Below are 6241 nucleotides of genomic sequence, written 5' to 3' on the forward strand. Positions count from 1 at the left end.
GACAAACAATATCTTCAAGGTTAATTATGTTAATATGTGATAAACTCATGTAAAATATCTATTTTTCTGTAGTCCATATATGGTTGTAAATGTTAAAGCATTTAAAATTATTGATAGTTCTTCCGCTTCATAATGAGGTGCCATTGAGTGAAGGTGTTTGGTTAGCCATTTGTTAACATTTTGTGTTTTAATGTTTAAAGATTGTGTAACATACATACCTACTTTTATATATATATTATATATATGTATATATATATATATAAATAAAAAATAAAAAAAGTACCAACCAACCAAGTTCATACTTACATTGGGTTCATTCGGTTTTTATCGAGAGCTCAGACAACACATCTGTCCTTTTTTTCTTTTTGTACTTTTCGTTGGTTAAAAATGGAATACGAAGTTTTCGACGGATTTCGTAAAAATAGTAAGCTACATCATAGTAATGATGGCTTTTTTTACCGCGTAAAGAAAGTGAGGCTATCGTCTACCTCACTAAGTTGTATAAAACCCAACTGCACTGCGAGAGGTATGATTTATTGCTATATATTATTTTAGAAAATTAATCTTTTTTCTCAATATGAATTATTTGTAACCCGATTGTAAATGGAAAACTGAAGCAATTAGTAGTTAGACGTAATCGTACTTATTTTACGAATACACAATAAAGCAGTGTACCATTTAAGTATAACTCAACAGAAGATTTTTTTTAATTAGGTAATACTCCACTTAATTAGAAAAATATCTTTTAAAAGGCTTGAAATAAAAACCGTTTTATTTGATTTTTTTTTAGAAAATAACACTATTTTTCAAAGAAAAAAGGCCAGCACCATGAGTTGCCCTAGTACACAATTTATAGATTTTAATATGATAATTTACAAAAATTGATCAATGGGTTAACTATCATGAATATTTTGTGGCAATTAGTATTTATATTCATAATAATTTTTTATAATCCGATTTGGTATAAAACATAACAATGATTAAAGGGATTGAAAGCGGACGGTTTTTAAGGGGTTTTATAAAAGGCAATATTTAAGAAAAAAGCAACTTTTCGAACATTTTATTTAGTTACAGGTTACTTTGTAAAAGCTAGAGGCATCATTTTTAACTTTTACAATTTATTCTCCGAGTAAATCTCATTTTGTACATACAAGAAATTAATTAAGGGAATTGCATACGGTCGGTTTTAAAGGAATTTTGTATAGGCAATATTTAGGAAAAATGGTTTTAATAAATTTTTACCATGTCAATTAATTTACCGGTTAATTTGTATAAGCTTCATGGTGTTATTTTTAATTTAAATCATTTTATCTATGAGTAAAGCCATTTTAGTTAATATAGTATACATATTTTGTTCCATCGCACAGGCTGAACCAGTGATCCGATAATTTATCTGAAAATATATTTGAATTTGCCATGAAGTTTACTTCATCGGTCAGGACACTTTTTTAAAATCTTATTCCTACTATGTACAAAACCCGTTTGAATATTATAAAAAATTTCAAATTTTAAAAGGGTAAAGGTAAAGGGTTTAAATTAAAAACCGAAAGTGTGCCCTGAACGATCCTAAGTAAACTTCATGACGAATTCAAATCTGTTTTTAGATTGTTTATCGGATCACCGTGTTGGCTTATGCAATTGAATAAAAATGATGTTTTGACTGAAAAAATTGACCGCATGTAATCCCCCTTAAGACCTAAAATCTTGACAAAACTATGCCTACTTAATATGATTGAATTTTAATTCTGTATAAATATTTGGGCTCATGAGCTTTTTCCCTAGGTTACCGTGGAAGTCGGATTAATAAAACAATATAAAGGATACTAAAAACTTAAGAAATTAAAATAGGATTTAAACACAATTTTAATTGAAATATAAAATTATTTACACAATAACCTTGAAAAGAGGACGATTAACTTGACATTTTTTATATAAAATTCAAATTGGACATTCTACGTAGGCGTAATTTTGCCAGGATACTAGGTCTAAAACTTCGAAAAAACCAGTCCGCTTTTAATCCTCTTAAGGCTGAAAACAGTTTATAACATTAAACTCTTCTTAACACAATATTGTAATTTTTTTTATTATATAAAGGACTTATCAGGAATGATAGATTTGAGGTGATCGGACTTCATAATCATGATCCTGATATGGAATATTTGTCCGCTGTACGTGTAAAAAGCCAAATTCTTCATCGTTGTTCAACAGAATTGACCAGTCTTAAAGTCATTTATGACGAAGAAATAACACAGTTATACCTACCTTTAATAATAATTTAAAAATTAATATCAATGACGGCATTATTTATTACATTATTTAAACTGAGCTGATTAATTGTATTTAAAACTTGATGCCTCACAAACACAGGCGGAGGCAACTGTGGCAGCTGAGCTGCCTCACTTAAACCTATTTTATTGCATAGTGATCTGTGATCGCTTGGGTTATCCATAAGTTATTTACATAATATATATTTGTAATTAAAAAATCTAGAAAGCGTAAAAAATTGTTTAACCTAAATAGGCGTAAATAATTGCGTAGTTAATTATAATTTAAGTATATGTCGAATCAGTAAATTGATAAAATAGGTGTACGTCTTAGTACACTTTTGAAAACTAAGTCATGCTGTAAACTACGTTCATTTAAAAATGTCCGTATATTCCTCTTAATTTAATAGAAGTAGGTTAATTTAAGCATGTTGTAAGAGTTTTAGACTACCATTATTAATTATTTACAAACTACTAAAAAGACAAGGTTTTTTTAACACGCTTATATTAGCTTCACTTGTATGTATGTATGTTTGTATGTAACTATGTAACTAAAAGAGATAGGCAACCGAACGTACATGTGTGTATTCATTGTTGCACTGGGCCGATGTCACTACATTTAAAAATAACATTATATATTGCCTCCCCTGTAATTGAAGCCCGCAAACGCTTGTGGTCATTAAAATGCATATTAAAAAGTTATTTTATACATCTTATTAGTATATTTTCATAGAACACTAAATAACTGTATACCTATAAACGTATTTCGTAAGCCTTTCTGTTCAATAATAATAAAACAAAATTTGTTTTATTATTATTGAACAGAAGGTATTTAATACTTAATGAAAGTCCTACCGTTTTTAAATATAAGAACACTTAATATTAAAATTAAGTTCTCAAATCAATCAGCTCAGCATAAGCATAATTATTTAGTAGTTCAAGACTTACATATTCTAAACTTAGATTAAACCATGTTAACACTCAATTGACGTACACCAGCTTCTTGCGAACTATGGAACGGGCCAGGGCCGAGACTCAGCCATCGATACCCCAGACTCTCTTGGGATATGCGGGCAATTTGTCCGACCCGAGGTACCGTCATCTATTTTTAACGTCTAGCAACGAGGAGTTGTATAGGGGCTACATAGATGGAGGTGTAGAAGCTGGCGAAGCAGTGGTTTTCATTTCGCCTGCAATGATGAAGTAATCATTTAATTAACAATGAAAAAATATGTGTTACAACGAAAACATTGCCTTTGATCCCAAAAACATATTTCTTAAGTATTTAAAAAAAATATATAACTTATTTTAAAGAAAAACGATTAAAATTTGTATAAAATAATTTCTTTCAATTAACTATTATGAATTATCTCCAACAAAAACCTAACAGAGAAAATTGGCCAAGTTCCAAGACTAAATATCAAAGTAGTGATATTTACATTTCAAAAGCTTATCTTAGGAGGAATCAGAGACATGTGAGTTAGAAAAACTGGGTGAATTGGTTCGTTTAAAGATAAACTGGCATTACTGAAACTTGGCCTAGCACACTACTGTGCGCTCAGATAGCTGCTTGTAATATTTTGTGGACAAGTACAGCAGCATATTTAATATCAGTCCAATAGCAAATAGTTTTAATACCAATCTTCACAAATTAGAATATATAATTGCTTACCTAGATGATTTTTTTTTATAGACAATATTATAGCTTAAGCCTCAAACTGAACAAGTTTTAATTATTATGGCCATTTACATGGATCAGGTAATAGAAAATATATAATAAATTTAAAAAACGATTTTTATGAGTTTACGATTAGCATTTTTATTTATACGTTTACTTAGGCTTTTCCGGTTGCATTTGTGTTGATGACAAGGAAGACCGAGATCGCGTACCGGTGCGTGCTTGAATACGTAAGGGATCTTATTCCAGGCGGTATTCAAGCAGCAAACATCATTACTGACTATGAAACCGCATTAACCAATGCACTGAGGAATACTCTGCCAGCTGCCAACCTGCAGCGCTGTTGGTTCCACATGGTGCAAGTATGAAAAATGTTTTTAATAATTCTCTCATCATTTCCGGTGCTATAAAATATAGCATCGTGTGTTGCCATTTAAAAATGTTTATGGTAATTTATAGGCACTTTAGAAAAATGGTAAAGAGTTTTGCATGCAGCGACGTGAATATCGTAACGACTTGGTATTTCATAACATGTTCCGCATGTCGAAGGCTCTGGCCCTTTTACCAGTCGAGCACATAGCCGAGGGTTTTAACCTGATCAAAGAAGAGAGTAGTCACGCGGAAAACGAACAAATAGCTCGTCGATATATTAATTACTTCGAGAACCAGTGGATGAACCGTAAGTGTTTAGTACTGCAAACCTTAGAAAACAGTTTTTCAAATCACTTTGTATTATTATGGATATAATAATACAAAGTGAAATTTACCTAAATTAATAAGATTCATAATTATTGTACAGAAGCCTCCCCCCTCCCCCAGTTGTAATACTAACAAAAGAAAAAAACAATTTGATTTTGTTTGATTTTCTCTCAATACTAACATAAAAGTGAAATGCGTACATCTATATGAAATAAAGATGCTTGATAATAATAAATAGTTAATTATTACAAACAATACCTAATATATTCTCAAAAATGAGAAAATAGTTATTTAAAAAATAATTAATTTACCTTTGTACATAGTGGAGAGGAAATGGCAGAGTGGGTAAGGCATTAGTGTGTTTGACACTCACTGTTACCGGACAAAAAATCGTCTGATTAAAAGAAGCCGCCATCTCTCTGGCAATCACAGCTATAAACTTTTTAAAACGCTCTCGACTCCAAAATACTGAATTTATTTTTATGTATATGAAATGGTTAAAAAAAACTAAGCAAAAAAATTTAAGATACATGAAAAACTAATTAAGCTAAAATCATTATATATATTACATAGTTACATTTTAAAAATCATAGGGTTTAAAATGTCATTTTAATTATTACACGGTGTATTTTTAAAATACATGAAAATAAGTGCCAAAACTTACAAATTAATTGTTTCTTCTTAGTTCTGAGTGTAGTAGATATATAACAGTGAATAAGTTTATATTAAGCATCTGACTTGAAAATTACAATAGTACTTACTGAACATCAGTACATCGAACAATGAACAATGACCGATGACGTTGTCGAAATTTGAACATTATGTAACCGTTACAGTGTTACCAGAATTACCGCACTTATAATAAAATTATTGTGCGCACCTTTGTACACAAGTCTCATCTTTACTACTGCAGTGATATAAAAACACGGTATTTTTATTATTTGTACTACGCACTACATTATGATGGATGTTTATTATACTTTGATCGAACTTCGTAAAATAGTTAATATCATTTTATTGAAATCAAATCATAGGCGTCATTACGGGGTAGCAAGGGGTAGCAATCGCTACCCCATCAATTTTATTGGGGTTGCAAAGCTACTCTACGAGTAATTTGTAAAAAAATACAATTTTATTAATTTTTTTCAGATTTTGACCACAAAAAAAATAATATGATTAGTATAATAATTATAGTATCATCGGCTATCTACTATATTGAATTTGAACGTAGGCATAAACTATAAAGATAACTCATAATTAATGAAGTTTTAGCGAAACTACATATTTATTTTTCCCAGGAAACGGTTTATCGTTTAAGATCGGGGACGGTACGAAGTATAGCTATAAGCACAGACCACAGTATAATATTATTTTGTTATCATTATACTGTTGTTGTAATGAACTACGAATTACATAAATCTTTATCTTTATCTGATACTCGGTGGAATTGCCGAATAGAAGCTATTAAAGCAGTACTTGAAAAATTATCAGCGTTATTGCATTCACTTCATGAAATTGGAGAAAATGACACTTTTGCTGGACCTGATGCTAGTTCATTACTTAAATTAATCGAAACCTTTGATTTTATTTTTTGCTTAAA

The 6241-nt window shown here is 30.1% G+C and overlaps 1 long non-coding RNA gene across 1 annotated transcript; it reads right to left on the reverse strand.

The window, feature by feature from the left end:
- Positions 1-3234: 3234 nt before the first annotated feature.
- On the reverse strand, positions 3235-5013 carry LOC126845978 (uncharacterized). The gene is made up of 3 exons (XR_007686847.1): positions 4953-5013; positions 4094-4643; positions 3235-3454 (listed from the first exon to the last, which is right to left on the reverse strand). It is a non-coding gene; the product is annotated as an uncharacterized LOC126845978 (long non-coding RNA).
- Between the last annotated feature and the right edge of the window lie 1228 nt (positions 5014-6241).

Source organism: Adelges cooleyi, unplaced genomic scaffold, assembly GCF_023614345.1.
Source record: "Adelges cooleyi isolate 19-005CV unplaced genomic scaffold, UGA_ACOO_1.1 ACOO_flye_CR_arks_rails_tigmint_CR_PRNA_803, whole genome shotgun sequence".
NCBI classification, from domain to species: domain Eukaryota; kingdom Metazoa; phylum Arthropoda; class Insecta; order Hemiptera; family Adelgidae; genus Adelges; species Adelges cooleyi.